This window comes from Loxodonta africana, chromosome 2 (genome assembly GCF_030014295.1).
Source record: "Loxodonta africana isolate mLoxAfr1 chromosome 2, mLoxAfr1.hap2, whole genome shotgun sequence".
Classification (NCBI taxonomy): domain Eukaryota; kingdom Metazoa; phylum Chordata; class Mammalia; order Proboscidea; family Elephantidae; genus Loxodonta; species Loxodonta africana.
Genome location: NC_087343.1, coordinates 198,566,858 through 198,584,628, shown reverse-complemented (window position 1 = coordinate 198,584,628; position 17,771 = coordinate 198,566,858). Strand labels below are relative to the sequence as shown.

At 37.3% G+C, this 17,771-nt stretch overlaps 1 pseudogene; it reads left to right on the top strand.

Annotated features, from left to right (window-relative positions):
* Window positions 1-13,343, top strand: part of LOC111751619 (olfactory receptor 13F1-like) — a 37,587-nt pseudogene extending 24,244 nt beyond the window's left edge.
* The last annotated feature ends 4,428 nt before the right edge of the window (window positions 13,344-17,771 follow it).

The window sequence follows — 17,771 nt, the reverse complement described above, 5'->3', positions numbered from 1 at the left end:
CCCTAAACTTGCATTCATCTGTAAATGTCCTAATTGCACCTTCATATTTGAGAGACAGTTTTGCTGGATGTATGATTCTTGGCTGGCAATTTTTTTCCTTCAATTTTTTATGTAAGTCATCCCATTGCCTTCTTGCCTGCATGGTTTCTGCTGAGTAGTCCGAGCTTATTCTTATTGAATCTCCTTTGTAGGTGACTTTCCATTTATCCCTAGCTGCTCTTAGAATTCTCTCTTTATCTTTGGTTTTGGTAAGTCTGATAATAATATTCTTGGTGACTTTCTTTTAAAATCTACCTCATGTGGACTTCGATGAATATCTTGGGTAGATATCTTCTCATCTTTCACGATATCAGGGAAGTTTTCTGCCCACAAATCTTCAAGAATTCCCTCCATATTTTATGTTATCCTTCCCTGTTCTGGTACTCCAATCACTCGTAGGTTATTTCTCTTGATAGAGTCCCACATGATTCTTTAGGTTTCTTCTTTTTTGTTGTTTTTAATTCTTTTATCTGATTTTTAAAAATATATTAGTGCGAAGTGCTTTATCTTCAAGTTCAGAAATTGTACCTTCCACTTGCTCAAATCTGCTTCTCTGATGTTCTATTGAGTTGTCTACTTCTGTATTTTATTGTTGATCTTCTGAATTTCTTATTGCTGTCTGTCCATGGATTTTTCCAGCTTATTAAATTTTTCATTATGCTCCTGAATAATCTTTTTAATTTCTTCAATTGCTTTATCTATGTGTTCCTTGGGTTGTTCTGTGTATTGCCTCATTTCCTTCCTGATATCTTGAAGAGTTCTGTGTAGTAATCTTTTGTGTTCTGCCTCTGGTAATTCCAGGAATGCACTTTCATCTAGAAGATCCCTGGATTCTTTGTTCTGAGAGCTTATTGAGGCGACCATGGTGTGTTTCTTTATGTGACTTGATATCAACTGGGGTCTCCGAGCCATCTGTAAGTTATCATATTAGTTTATTTTATGTTTGCTTACCATGTTGTAGCTTCTTGCTTTGTTTTGTTTTGATATGGCCAAATGTGCTGCTTGAGTGAGCTAGCTTGATTATTTCCACCTTTGGAGCTCTGACATCCTGTCCCCAGATGGCTAGAGCTGTTATCAGGTATATCAGTCCAGGAGTCCATTCACTTTTCTTATATGAATTCAGCTCAGGTGTCCAGGTAGCTGATCATCAAGTGTGTGGTATAGTCTCTGTCCTACAGTCTTAAAGGGGCAGGGGTGATTGGTGTAGGTAGTGGTATCTGGTTGCAGCAGGGGGGTCACACCCTGAACAGGGCAGGAGGCTGAGAATTATCCCCCATGTGTCTCTGAGGAAAGCGTGTCCCTGTTCCCTAGAGTGTACAGGTGGGTGGGTTCTGCAGACAGACCATGGGCACCCAATGTTTTTGATTGTAAGGACTAGGAGGTTTCAGTTATCCTTGGACCCCTGTTGCAGGTGGCTGGGTGACCTGAGTGGAGCTACCAGTCCTTAGGCCCTTGATTTGGGTAGGTGAAGACCCTGTTTAATAGGCACAGCAATGTCAAACATCAAACACCCACCCCTCTGCCGCACAGCTGAAATAGTTGGAGTCTGCCAACAAGAGCCTATTGTCCTGAAACAGGCTCACACAGGTCCATGCAGAGGGGAAAGGTACTGAAAGTCCACGGACCATTTATGCTTGGACAGGAGCTGCTTCTGTCCTGAGCTCCCCAGGTTAGTAGAGCTGGCAAATTATCTGTTCCCTGAATTGCAAATTTTTTCCTTCTCCAAGCTGGGAGCATGGCTCTAGGTGCTCAGCAGGGCCTATCTTAGGCCCAGGGAATTAGGCTATTGAAGCCAGCTTGCACGTGGGGGGTCAGGTGGGTGACATAGGGTGGGGGGGCAGTAAAATATACACAATTACTTAAACTTTGCCAAGAGTGCTGTTCTTCTCTGGTTCCAGAGGTTTGAGTAGGCTGTGTGCCTGGCTGGTTCTCCCTGAGGAAACTGTGGCCAAAAGTTAGTACCAGCCTGCGGCCGCTGCTCCTGGGAATAGTGCTTGAGGGCTCCCCGTGATTCAGGTCTGGTAACTTCTCTCCACTTCTGAACCGTCTCTTCCTCCCTCTGCCCCTCAGTTTATTTTCTAAGCTTGCCTTTGATATTCAGGGCTCTAAACTTGTCGTAAATACACTCATTTCACTTGTTTTTTTTGGGGGGTCTTTGTTGTAAAGAGGGCTCTCCGGAAGTGTCTGTCTATTCCGCCATCTTGGCTCTGCCTCCATTTTTGAATTATCCAAAGCAAAATTTTACTTGCATGTTATAGTAATGATAAAAATGTAGTGTACCCATTTGATAATTTTTGCATTCCGTTGGACCATCTTTCTTTGGAATGAACACAAATATGGATCTCTTCCTATGGTTTGCTGGGTAGCTGCCTTCCAAATTTCTTGCCATAGAGGAACAAGCACTTCCAGCGTTGCATCTGTTTGTTGAAACATCTCACTTGGTACTTCATCAATTTTTGGAGCCTTGTTTTTTGCTAATGCTTTCAACACAGCTTGGACTTCTTCCTTCATACCATTGTTTCTTGATCATATGCTGTCTCCTGAAATGGTTGAATGACAACCAATTAGTTTTGGTATACTGGCTCTGTGTTCCTTCTGTCTTCTTTTAATGCTTCCTCATCCTTCAGTATTTTGTTCATAGAATCCTTTAGTATAGCAACTTGAGGCTAGAATATTTTCTTCATTTCTTTCAGCTTGTGAAATACTGAGCATGTTCTTATTTGGTTTTCTAACTCCAGGTCTTTGCACATTTCTTTATAATACTTTGCTTTCTCGAGCTGCCCTTTGAAACCTTCTGTTCAGCTTTTTACTTCATCACTTCTTTCCTTCACATTAGCCACTCTATGTTCAAGATCAAGTTTCAGAGTCTCTTCTGATATCCATTTTGGTCTTTTCTTTCTTTCCTGTCTTTTTAATGACCTTATGCTTTCTTCATGTATGATGTCCTTGATAACATTCCACAACTTGTCTTCAGGCATTAATGCTCAGTGTTTCAAATCTATTCAAATTCAGGTGGGATACACTCAAGGTATATGTACTCAAGAGGACTTGAAGTGCTTACCGATGAAGAGCGAAGACTACAGCCTTCAGTATGGATTACACCTCAACATAATGAAAACAAAAATCCTCACAAATGGGCCAATAAGCAACATCATGATAAATGGAGAAAAGATTGAAGTTGTCAAGTATTTCATTTTACTTGGATCCACAATCAATGCGCATAGAAGCAACAGTCAAGAAATCTAATGATATATTGCATTGTGCAAATCTGTTGCAAAACACCTCTTTAAAATGTTAAAAACAAGGATATCACTTTGAAAACTAAGGTGCACCTACCCAAGCCACAGTATTTTCAATTGTCTCATTTGCATGCAAAAATTGGACAATGAATAAAGAAGAATGAAGGAGAATTGATGCCTTTGAATTATGATGTTGGTGAAGAATATTGAATATACCATGGACTGCTAGAAGAATGAACAAAACTATCTTGGAAGAAGTACAGCCAAAACGATCCTTAGAAGCGTGGATGGTGAGACTTATCTAATGTACTTTGAACACGTTATCAGAAGGGATCAGTCCCTGTAGAAAGATACCATGCTTGGTGAAGTAGAGGGTCAGTGAAAAAAAGGAAGAGCCTTAATGAGATGGATTGACACAGAGGCTGCAAAAATGGCCTCAAATACAGCAGCAATTGTGAGGATTGTGCAGGACTAGGCAGTGTTTTGTTCTGTTGTACCGGGGGTCGCTCTGAGTCAGGACTAATTCGGTGGTGCCTAACAACAATAATGTTGGTATTAAAGAATTTTATCAAATGCTTTCTCAGCATCTATGAGTTATTAGGTTTTTATTCATCAATAATCAACATGGTTAAATTTATAAATATATTTTGGAGTTGATCATATTCTAAATTGCTAATATCAAGAATGAAAAGTGGAAAAACTAGGCCTTACAATATCTATTGTGATGAATGAATACTCTAAGGTTCTTGTGGATTCTGGTAAGATTTTATTTAGAATTTGGGATCCACATTTCACAGTTTAATTACACTTTAAATCATGAATAAAGCAATGAGGGAGAAGATCAACAAAATATAGAAGACTTAAAAAATATATATGAAAAAATAGACCTACTAAACATCTATAGATCACTCAAGCAGACAACAGCAAAATACATATTCTTCTCAATTTCACATGGAACATTCTCCAGGATAGTCCAAATGCTGGGCCATACAACAAGCTTTAATAAGCTTAAAATGATAAATATAATACAACATATGTTCTATGGCCAGAATGAAATTAAATTAGAAATTATTATCAGAAGGAAATTTGAAAAATTCACAACTGCACATACCTGAATAATCAATGAATCAAAGATAAAATCAGAATGGAATGTAAATTATACTTTGAGTTGAATAAAAATGAAACACAACATATATCTTATGGGATGCAGCTAAAGCATTTCTTAGAAGGAAATTTATAAACACCTACATTAAAAAAGAAGAAATATATAAAATCAATAGTCTAAGCTTCTACCTTAAGAAAATAGAAAAGGAAGAGCAAACTAAACTCAAGAAAGAAAGAAATAATAAATATTGAAGTGGAAATAAATGAAATAGATAATAGAAAAGCAATAGAGAAAATCAAAGAAAACACAAGTTAGTTCTTTGTAAAAATCAACAACATCGGCAAAACTTTAGGTAGAGTGATCAAGAAAAAAAGAAAAGTCAAATTGCTAAAATCAGAAATGAAAGAAGGGGAACAGTATAGGTCTTAGAAAAATAAAAAGAACAATTATAAAGGAACATTATGAACAATTGTATGCCAAGAAATTAGGTACATTAAGATGAAATGAAAATATTCCTGGAAGGAAACTATTGAAACTAACTCAGAAAAAGAAAAAGAAAACCTGAATAGACCTATAACACGTACAGAGATTGGATTATAATTTAAAGACCTCCCATAAAGAAAAGCGTACAACCAGATAGCTTCACTGATGGATTCTATCAAACATTTAAAGAATAAATACCAATCCTCCACAAACTCTTCCAAAAATTAGAAGAGGAAAGAATACTTCCAAATACAACTCATTTTGTGAGTCAGATATTACCCCGATACAAAAACTAGACAAAGATATCACAAGGAAAATAAAAACTACACACCAATATATCTTGTTAATCCTGGTGGTGTAGTGGTTAAACGCTACGGCTGCTAACCAAAGGGTCGGCAGTTCAAATCCGCCAGGGGCTCCTCGGAAACTCTATGGGGGCAGTTCTACTCTGTCCTATATGGGTGCTATGAGTCAGAATCGACTTGATGGCACTGGGTTGGTTTGTTTGTTTTTTCTGGTTTATAGATACAAAAAAAAATCCTCTATTTGGATATGATATTATTTTGTATATAGGAAATATTAAGGATGCAGTAAAAAAACAATTAGAACTAATAAATTAGTTCAGCAAGGTTGCAGGATATATAAACGCAAGGTTGCAGGATATAGGATCTATCAAATTGAATTTTTATACACTTAGCAATGCATGATCCAAAGATGAGCTTAAGACAAGTTCATTAACAGCATCAAAAAGCATTAAAATACTTAGGAACAAATTTGACAAAAGAAATGTAAGATTTGAACACTGAAAACAATCAAACGTTACCAAAAGAAATTAAAGAAGACCCAAAATAAAAGGAAAGAAATACTATGCTCATGAATTGGAAGACTTAATATTGTTAAGATGGAATTATTCACCATTGATCTACTCTCAATCCCTATCAAAATCCACCTCATTGTCATCCAAAAATTATATAAGTGGGTCCATCAGCTACTCCACTGTAGTCAGAAGCAAGTGTTCAGTATTGTTAATTTTTTTTTTTTTTAATCTATCTTTCTGGCTAGAGTGTAAGCTCTACAAGGGCAAGAATGTTTGTTTTGTTCACAAGTGTATCTTATGTACCTAGAACAGTGCTAAAGAAACATTAGGCATGAATACATGTTGAGTTGAATATCTTTTAGGGATCTGAATATTTGATCTGTGATGAAAGGAAGATAGCTTTCATTTTAGTGCTGTGTGAAGGCCTAGTACTTTAGATGATATTTGTACTTGACTCTTTCTGTTATTCTATTCTCCTTTGAGAATACTGATTCATAATCAGTACATTTAGAAAAGACAGTATGAGGATTAAACCCATCACCATTAAGTTGATTCCGTCTCACTGCGACCCTATACGACAGAGCAGAACTGACCCATAGGGTTTCCAAGGAGCAGCTGGTGAATTTGAACTGCCAACCTTTTGGTTAGCAGTGGTAGCCCTTAACCACTGTGCCTCAGGTCTCCCTATGAGGCTTAGAGAGAAAGAAAAACCTGTCATTATTCACAAATGACAATAGGAAACCCAGAGATCTACCAAATCCGTTGCCATCAATTCTGACTCATGAAAACCAGACCCCATGTGTTACGGAGTACAACTGCTCCATAAGGTTTTCTTCACTGTAATCTTAACAGAAGGAGATTTTTGGGACTTTCTTCCATGGTGCCATCGAGTTGGTTTGAACCATTAACCTTCAGCTTAGCTGTTGAGTACAAACCGTTTGTGCCACCTAGGGACCTTGAAGTATCTACAAGCTATTGTAACTAATAAATTTAGCAAGATGGCTGGATACAAACTTAAAAAAAAAAAAAAAAATCATTACATACCATTAGAAATTAGAAAATGGAACTTAAAAATATAAACATTTTATAATAGTATCCAAAACATAAAAATGCATGTGAATAAATCTAATAAAATATGTGTAAGACATTAATACAAAAAGCAATAAAAGATTATTGATAGAAATTAAAGAAGTCCTAAATAAGTGGAAGAATGTACCTTCCTTATGGATTGGAAAATTCAATATAAAGATTCTCCTCAAATTAACATTAGGTTCAATGCAACCCTAATAAAAATTCCAGCAGGTATATTGTGAACATTGATAAGCAGATGCTAAAATACGTGAATGCCAATAGTAGTGAAAACATCCACAAACAAAAACTAATTCCCTATGGATTGTAGATCTAATTTAAAAAAATGTGAAGGTAAAATGTAAGGTTTCTAGGAAGTGAGAGGAGCCTTGGACTAATCAGGATAACATGTGGATAAATAGATATGGATAATAGAATAAAATCGTAATTCTGTCAAGAATGAAAAAGGCCCAGGTGGGTCAATGTTGGGTAAGCAATGAAAGTGTCTACTGCTGGATCAGTTTTATATAACAACCATAAAATATCTGTTGAGTACAATCGTTGCTAGTTTCCATCTAGTCAGTTCTAACTTGTGGTACCCCATATGTTACAGAGTAGAACTGCTCCATAGGATTTTCTTGGCTGTAATCTTAACGGAAGCACATCACCAAGCCCATCAGAAGTGTATCTATGGAAAATAGCACCTATGGCAATTAGTTTTAAATTGCTGAATGATCTCTCACAGCTGAAGATGGAAACTATGATGGTGAATAGAAACTGCTCATTGGTGACCCTACCCCGCAACTCAGTGGAGCCCAGGGCTTGTGCCATACCTACCATTCCCTAAATATGCCTCTGCAAGGTGGAGTGAGTTCCTAGGTACCACTGGGTAGGTTCCACCCGCCAACCTTTAGCAGTCAAGCACAAACCATTTGTACCACCTAGGGGCCTTGCATACAATAATAAACATTCATTAATAGTCTGTGAGATATACCTGATCTGGGCTGGAGGCAGGTGATTTCAATTGGGTTAATTTGCATCCCAAATGAGTTGTGGGTTGGCTTTGTTGATTGTTTCTGGACCCACCCACTTTGTTCTGAAGATTGACCGAGGTCTGGCCTCAGATAACCTCAGCTGGAGCACCTGGGGTCAATCACTTCTGGGCAGGTTCCTTTTATCCTCCAGTTGGCTAGCCTGGGCATGTTTTCAAGACAATAGAGAGGTACGAGAGAGGGCACACCTAATTGTACAAGTGCTTTTCAAATCTTCTTGAGGGAAACCATTACATGTAATATTATATGCTCTTAAAATGACAAACACTGTGCTAGGCACTTAGTCTATTCAAGGGGTATTTGGTAATAATAAAGTATTTGATCACTGCTTGCTCTCTTCATGTTGGGGTCACTTCAGAGCTCAGTAAGGATGTTTTGTCTTCTATTACTCAGGTTACTGAGATATTTGAACAGATTACTGAGAATAAATGTGTCATTTTACAAACTAACAGGGAATATTGGAAAGGCATTTCTGCAGTTCTTTTAATCGCACTCTTTGTTGTGTAATCCAAAGGCAATCTGCAGAAGAATAGGCAAGTAGTCTCCTCAAGTTCTACTTATAGGACTACTGCTCAAGCAGGCCTTTTACTAGTCTGAATGATTTGAAACAATTTAAATTTTTTACCTATTTTTGTTGTTGTTGTTGTTGTCATTGTTCCCCATCCATTAATAGAACTTATACTCTGGAGAACTGGAAAGTTTCTTAACTGGTTTATATTTCAGAATCACAACACCAAATTGTTAATGGAGTTGGAAGGTCTCTAACAGCAATAAAAATAGGAGACTTAAATTGCAGCCTTAGTTCTGTAACCAAACATGCATTATTGTCCTGTCCTATTAGCCGGTTGAAATAAGACAGATGCCACACCACCAGTTGCAAGGGAAACGGAAAGTGGAAATTTATTGTTTGGGAAAACAAGGAGCAACATGGGGGGTCAGGTTGAGGACACAGTTCTTCAGGCCCTGCGCATGTGCCAAAATCCTGGTTTGAGCATGCATGGGATTCTGGCACCAAATTCAAACCATGGTTAGGGCCGAGGCATGGTCAGGCCAAACTGTAGTTAGAAGCCTTGGCTTGGCCGGCTGCTAGGGGAGGGCGGAAACCACAGTGGAGTAGGGGAAGTGTTGGTGGAGGTTTCAGTTCCAGGGACAACACTTTGGAATTTTGGGGGGGTCATAGGTGGTGATTTTGGCAGAACAAATCACAGTGCGATTTCTCCTAAGAATTAAAGAAAAATTTAATTAATAGAGCTATGTATGTTGAGAGTTTGTGAATCTCACAAGATTTGGGTTGATTCTTTTACAAACCAGGACCATCCATATCCCTTTCCACTGCTATCTTTTGAATAAAAATGCCTCCACACGACTGATTTTAATATTGTTTCCATGCAGTGATATCATACTTTAAAATGTTAGATTATTTTACTTCTTTAAGCACTGAGCTGGATTTACAAGAAAGATCTTGCTGAAGATCAGCTTTAACTCTGAATATTGAAGTATAAGTTAACCAAAAAGAAGATGCTTATCACATATGCTGAGGTAAATGGGGGTAGACATTATCCTTCCCTGCCTGTATTCTCAGTTCTACAAGATTTATTAATGGGTGTGAGCTAGACCAGGAAACCAGGAAAGAGGTACTTACTTTTAAAAGAAGTGCTAGGTGGTAGGAAGAAATACTGAGTTGGAGAAAGGAGTACCAAACATGAGACAGATATTTGGTTTCATGTCCCAGATTTACTCATTTACCTCAGGCAAATCATTAAGTCCCTCTAAGAATCTCTCAAGTTTAAAATGAGAGGGTTGGATTAGAAGGTCTCTTGAGTCAATTTTGGCTCTGACATTATAGAAAAGAAACGGTGGAACATGTTGGAAAACCTTTATCTTGGCTGGAATCAGAAATCACTTTAGAGAAAGAAAAAGTAGCTAAAATTGACTTGGATGTAAGAATATAAGATAAGGATAAAGGAATGGGTGAGGACCCATCTACATGAGAAAAAGAGAATATATCTGTCATGGATTGAGTTGTGTCCCCCCAAAATATGTCAACTTGGATAGGTCATGATTCCCAGTATTATATTAGTCTACCATTTTTGTTATCTGATGTGATTTCCCCATGTGTTGTAAATCCTATCAATATGATGTAATGAGATGGATTAGTGGCAGTTATACTGATGAGATCTACAAGATTAGATAGTGTCTTAAGCCAGTCTCTCTTGAGATATAAAAGAGAGAAGTGAGCAGAGACACAGAGGGACTTCATACCACCAAGAAAGCACTAGATGACCAAGACAATATCCTCATTTTGTTTCTGTAAAAGTGGGCAAGAGAGTGGTGAAGAGGGGCCAGTAAGAAGAGCCAAAGCCAGAGGTAGAAAATTGGTTGCTGTGTGTGGAAGGGCCAATAGAGAAGCCCTCTGTGAAAGTAGTGGTGTGTGCTGTCAAGATGGACGTTGGGAACTAGAAATGTCTACAACTCACCTCCCTGGAAATGATCAGTAAAGTGCTTCATAGTCACCCGTGGTTTGGGAGTGTAAATTTTAGTAGATCATGAAGAATACCGAGTTTTTTAACCTGAGTTAATGTGGTGAATATGATGAACTACAAGTTGGTTGCTATTTCAGAGCATAAACTGTGTGTGGGGTAGAGAACTGCGAGAAGAGGTTGGATAAGCTGGCAACAATGAAAACATGAAGCCCATGTATATGATGCTTCATTTGAACTTTATCCTGTATTCTAATAAAAACTCTTTGCCATCGAGTCAATTCCGATTCATTGTATGGCAGTGGATTTTAAACATATGTCTCCATATGTGGTCAGTTGTGAGATATGTCACAAGTAATTTCATTCTAATAATGTAATAACCTTTGAGAATGATTTCTAAGGAAAAAATGAATTGAAGATTATTTCCATATTAGAAAATGCCTTCTGGAGGACAGAAGTCAGGTGGCATGACAATGAGTTGGTTTTCCCTACTATCCTAGCCTTATCCCCTGAAATTCCATAATGTACAGCATAAATATCATATTAAAATAAGTTTCAGTTTTATGAGTTACAAGCAAATCCTCTCTCATTGTAACATTTACAAAGATTACTCCTTGCCCAGCACCCCTGTTCCTTACCCTGGTTAGGTCCAATGAATCTTTTGATTAACTCTCAGAAACTGTCACTGAGCAGCTACCCTCAACATAGTGCCGGGGTCCTGACACATATTTGTCTAGCGCCCTGGGGCATTCTTATATTCTGGTACAGTAATTGTTTATTTACTTGATTGTGAGTTGTTTCAGAGTAAACTTTGTGTAATAAGGCCCTTAAACCAAACCAAACTCCTTGCCATTGAGTCAATTCCAACTCATTGTGACCCTATAGGACAGAGTAGAACTGCCCCATAGGGTTTCCAAGAAGTGGATGGTGGATTCAAACTGTCGACCTTTTGGTTAGCAACCAAGTTCTTAACCCTGTGTAACCAGTACCTATAATGTATTCAGGAAATGTTGACTTGATGAATAATTAATATGATGTTAGTAGTAATATTGGAAGGGCAATGACTGCTTTTTACAGTATCACTAAAAATTCTCCTTGAAAGTCGAGCTTGAATTATTTAACATATACTGTGTATACTTCTACTCACTATTACAGATGTACATGAGGGAATAAAATCATCAAGACAAACTGTACAATAATTTCAAATTTTATTTTTCTGGGATTTACTCACAACCCCAAAGTTGAGATCATCATATTTGTGCTGTCCCTGCTGATGTACCTGATCACCTTGCTGGCCAATATTATTCTGATTGCCATCAAAATCCTGGATTCCCACTTGCACTCCCCATGTACTTTTTTCTTAGCAACCTCTCCTTTCTGGACATCTGGTACACCTCTTCTGCTCTCACTCCAATGCTGGCAAACTTTGTTACAGGGAAAAACAGAATCTCATTCTCAGGATGTGCTGCTCAGATGTACTCCTCTCTTGCCATGGGCTCCACTGAGTGTGCGCTCCTGTCTATGATGGTGTATGACCGATATGTAGCCATTTGCAACCTCCTAAAATATCCCCCATCATCAAGAACAGTAGGGTTTGTGCACATATTGCCGCTGGCTTCTGGGTGACAGGCTGCCTTTCCACCCTGGCAGAAACAATGTCTGTGCTACAGTTGCCTCTCTGTGGTAATAACATCATCAATCACTTCACTTGCGAAATTCCGGCTGTCTTGAAACTGATTTGTGTAGATACCTCCATGGTAGAATTTCTTATGCTGGTGATTAGCGTTCTTCTGATTCCTATGTCAGTGCTCCTCATTTGTGACTCTTATGCCTTAATTCTCTCCAACATCCTGAGAATCAGCTCAGTGGATGGATGAAGCAAAACCTTTTCAACATGTGCAGCCCACCTGACTGTGATGGTTTTGTTATATGGGACAGCTCTCTCCATGTACCGGAAGCCCTCAGCTGTAGAGTCACAGGAAATAGATAAATGTGTGACTTTATGTGGTTTTGACCCCCATGTTGAATTCAATAATTTGTAGTCTAAGGAATAAAGATCTAAAAACGGGTAAGAAAAGATTGTTGATTAGAAACCCTATTTGTGCTCTCTTTATTCCCAGTAGCAAATAATATTGATAAACATTAATCTAAGGATTGTTTAGTTGTCAGTTTACCCCAGAACATTGGGGTGGTGGAGGGAGACACAGATTTTAAATGAGACATGTTATTTCCTAAGTCTCTTTTTCATTGACCACTGAAACTCTTAGATAACATAAAGATATCCTACCTAAATGTATCTGAAACAATTATATAAATAGGCCTCATGATAAGAAATTTTATTTTGGGGGGTTATAAAGAGTATAAAATCTAGTGTTTATTAAATATGCAAAATTTTATATGCATAATATACAAATGTAATAACTCTAGTAGATATTTGAGCTAATTTATGATTAATCTTTTTGTTTTGGCAGAGCTGAATTTAATGGAAACAATCACATATTCTGTAAATGCGTGGCTGTATTTTACAAGTGTGTGTATATTTGCACATGCGGATAAACGTGTATGATGTGAATATCTGCATACAAATGTAAAAGGTCTGCACAATGTAGTCCAAAAAGGAAGAGAGATGGAAGAATGCCAATCAGGAAAAAAAAAAAAAAAGGCGGCATTTGGTAGTGTGTTGTTGATATATGGTACTGACATTATGTTTTAAATTCAAAGAAGCTACAGGGTGTGTCAGTGAAACTACCAGTATCCTTTTTATTGTACTTTTCCTCGCTACCTGGTTCCTCAAATCTAAGGGTATAAATCAATCCATTAGCACTTACAAGATTAAGGTGTAATCCCTATATTATAGAAATTACAATACTCAGAACTCACTAAATTGGTGTAAAAATGTTGAAATATATGAAAATATCTTAATGTTATAAATAGAACATACAAGTAATTCCAAAATGTACACTCAACAGCTTTCATAGCATTTGTATACCCTTTTTGGGACAGATGACTAAATGTGTTCTTTATCACATATGCCTCCTCAGAGTTAATAAAACTGGAGCAATGGCTTTGACCTAGGATGAGAGTTTTCTCTTGGGGAAGAGACAGTTGTACTGGGCTTAATTTTGGAACATTTGAGAAAACGATATCAAAGATTGAATTAATCCATTTGAAGTGTGGCAACCTTATCAAGACAGGTAGTTAGGTTGGAGACAATGACCTATGGTTATTGGGAAGTTAAAAGAAGGATGCGAGAGTAGAGGTAACAGGAAAGAAGAATAACCACAATTCTATGTGCAAGATGAAGGAGAGTATAACAGCTAACACAATGATTGGGTTTAAGACAATTACTAATTCCACAGGATCATGCTCACTCATTCTTCCCTCATTCAGACCTTTACTGTCTGCAAAATAGCAAGGTGATACTGATCTATGGGTGAGGAAGTAAAGAGTATTTAAGCCTCACAAACTTCTATTACCATGTGGAGCCTTCTTGAGTAAAGTTTGTCTTCCTTTTAAAGCTTTCTGTTATATGGTCTTGGGCCTATTATCTACAAGTGGGTACTTTTCTGTAATATTTATAAGCCTATGACAGTGAGGGTCTCTTAAGGTTTTTGATAGGCTCACAGGCCATTTATAAAGTGGTTTGTTCTACCTGACTTACACCAACTTCAGTAACATACTCACTGGATGTTTAAGATTATCTCATTCTTATATTACCTATGACATCTCTTTTTTATATTTTATATTGGTTGTGTTAACATATTCAATAGCAGGAAGATGTTTATCACTATTATTTTTTTTAATGGAAAAAAATTGGAAGTCAAAGTTAATGAGATATTACATATCAGAAATGATCAATACCTTTAAAAGTCAGCACATAGAATCCTCTGTATTGATGAAGCAACAAAGATATATCAAGATGAAAAAGTTTTTTGAATGATATGAAGATCAGTGTTCAAATATGAATGGATATTAATAAAAATATCTTGTTCCTTATCCTTTTCACTGAATCTTCATTATCACAATAAAATAAAATACAGAGTACCTGTGCATGTTCTCAGCTTAAATCAGAAAGCATATTATTCAACTTTAATACTGTATATACTACTGCTGAGGAAATAAAAAATCTTGGAAAAAAATTATGTTTCTCATTTACAATGTGATACTTGTCAATTTAGTTATTGCTGCTACAGGAGAGGCAATGTGATGTTATAGAAATATGTGGAATTTACCACTGAAAAACTCAGAATTGAATTTCTACTCTTCTGCTTCTTAGCTGTGTGACCCTGGAAAAAATAACTGGATCTCTCTGAGCAAAAGACAGAACAAGATATGTTGGGAGAGCTACTTTCTGCAGAATAAGGGTTCTTGAGGATGGCTCATTCTGCCTCCCTTTCACTGTAAGCTTAGGTCAAGGGATTGATTGTTCTATGTGCCCGGAAGGAATATCATGTGATGATGTGCCACCCCTTGTTTAACCTGAAAAAAGATAAAAGTTCTATTTGGAAACACCTTTGCTGAAAGAGCATTCACTCATCATTCAAAAAATATTTCATGAAAGTTTGCTACCTATTGGTCCCTAATGCTAAGCTATACAAAAGAACATTAAATGTTATAATGGAACTCCAGAAGCTACAGTCTTTCTCACAGCAGAGAGAAAGAGAAAAAGAGAGAGATGGGGGCACAGACACACAGAGAAAGACAGAGAGAGTGAGACACAGAATAGCGTGATTTTGACTAATTAGGAAAGTTCTCAAAGACAAGTGATTTTTAAATTGCGTTTTAAAGAATTACTAAGATTTTAGTAGGCTAAGGAGTAAATGAAACATTTTTGTTAGTAAATGCACAGCAAGGGAAGGTAGAAGGAATTCTTTCAGGAATTTGACTAGCATTCACTTAAGGCATGAAAGGATGGATGGCTAGTTGAAGTCAGATTGTTAAGAGTCCTACAGTCTAGGCACATGAATTTGGACTTTATTTTGTAGAAAAAGGATAATCAGTAAAGATTTTCCTGTACTATTATAACATGTTCAGACTGGTCTTGTGATAAAAACTACTCTTGTGATAGGATGGAGGATAGTTTGACAGTGGGAGAGGTGAGTTAGAGGACCATTGCAACAGTACCCAAAAGATGCAGTTAAGACTTAAAATAGGGCATGAGATGGAGAAGATAGAACACTCATGGGATATACAGGGGAGTAGGATTGGATTTGAGAATTTCTCAGATATGGACAGAAAGTTATCAAAAATGATTCCATTGGTTCTAAGTAAAGACCTCTCATTTAATCATTGATTGGATGAGGGGATTAGCTTGGGGATGGTGACTTCACAGAGATAGGGGTCTAAGTAGGTTGACTGGTCGACTATGCAAGTGAAGACACAGATTAGTGAAATCCAAGTCAGAAATCTGAAATACAAGCATACATTTAAGTCTTTTGCACAGAGATGGAAATTGAGTGATATGTGTGGCTGACATGGTCTAGGAAAATATTAGGACAACTCTCTTTAATATAGTTCGATTGTATTTTTTTCTATATTTGATCAGGACTAAAAGGGAAATAACAGTATACTTGAGTTCTGGAGTGAAGAATTCCAATTTGTTTTTTCTATACAAGCTAAGTGATCTTAGGCAACTTACTAAACATCAAAGTCTAATTCTCTTTTCTGTAAAGTAGGACTGATGATAACATCACAAATTTTTTAAAAGGTTAATTATACAATATATGAAAAAGCATCTAAGATGGTTCCTGGCATTTAATAGAAAATCAATTCTATTTTCCCCTAAAGAAGTACTCATCTTTATCTGGCATTATTTGTATGTACTACCTCCATCTACAAAGGAAAAATGATGAGGTAAAAGATCTGAACAGAAGATTTCAAAGGGTTGCTCAAGAAGACAAAGTAAAGTATTATAATGACATGTTTAAAGACCTGGAGTTAGAAAACCAAAAGGAAAGAACACTGTTGGCATTTCTCAATCTGGAAAGACTGAAGAAAAAATTCAAGCCTCGAGCTGCAACACTGAAGGATTCTATGGCCAAAAAATTGAATGATATACGAAGCATCAAAAGAAGATGAAAGAAATACAGAGAGTTTTGTTGGCCCAGGACAGGAACCATTCCTGAAGCCAACTCTTCAGACATGGATTGAACTGGACAATGGGTTGGAGAGGGATGCTGGTGAGGAGTGAGCTTCTTGGATCAGGTGGAGACTTTAGACTGTGTTGGCATCTCCTGCCTGGAGGGGAGATGAGAGTGTGGAGGGGTTAGAAGCTGGCAAAATGGACACAAAAAGAGAGAGTGGAGTGAGAGAGTGGGCTTAGGGAGAGAGTAATTGGGAGTGTGTAGCAAGGTGTACATGGGTTTTTGTGTGAGAGACTGACTTGATGTGTAAACTTTCACTTAAAAAGCACAATAAAATTATTAAAAAAAAAAGAAAGAAATACAGAGAGTCACTGTACCAAAAATAATCGGTCAACATTCAGTCATTTCAGGAGGTAGCATGTGATCAAGCATGTGGTCAATGGTACTGAAGGAAGAAGTCCAAGCTTCACTGAAGGCATTGGCAAAAAACAAGGCTCCAGGAATTAACCAATACCAATCGTGATTTTTCAAGAAACAGATTCAACACTGGAAGTGCTCACTCATCTGTGCCAAGAAATTTGGAAGGCAGCTACCTGGTCAACTGACTGGAAAAAATCTACTTTCATGCCCATTCCGAGGAAAAGTGATCCAACAGAATGTGGAAATTATTGAACAACATCATTAGTATCACACACAAGTAAAATTATGCTGAAGCTAATTAAAAAACAGTTGCAGCAGCATATTGACATGGAGCTGCTAGAAATTCAAACTAGATTCAGAAAAGAACATGGAACAAGAGATGTCATTATTGATGTCGGATGGATCATGGCTGAAAGCAGAGAATACCAGAAAAATGTTTACCTGTGTTTTATTGAATATGCAAAGGTATTCAGCTGTGTGAATCGTAACAAATTATGGATTGTTAACATTTTGAAGAATGGGTATTCCAGACACTTAATTGTGCTCATGCAGAACTTGTACATAGTCCAAGAAACGGTCATTCGAACAGAAAAAGATGTGATGATTAAGGTTGTGTGTCAGCTTGGCTGGGCCATGATTCTGAGTGGTTTTGAGTTGTGTAATGATGTAGTTCGTCAGTTATAATGATGTAGTTTGGTAGTTAAGTAACAATGTAATTTGGTGGTTATGTAATGATGTTGTAGTACAGTTATGTAATGATGTTATCATCTTTCATGATATGATCTGATATGATCAGCCAATCAGTTGTAATGGGAGTTTCCCTGTAAGGGGTATGGGCTATATCCAATATATATATGGATGTTTTGGAAAACCTAACTTCCCTGCTCTGGATCCAGACTCTGGATAGTCATCATCTGACCTCTCATTCTTGGGCCTGGGGCCAGCTGCCTGTCATTTTTGCCTACTGATCTTAGGATTTGTCAGC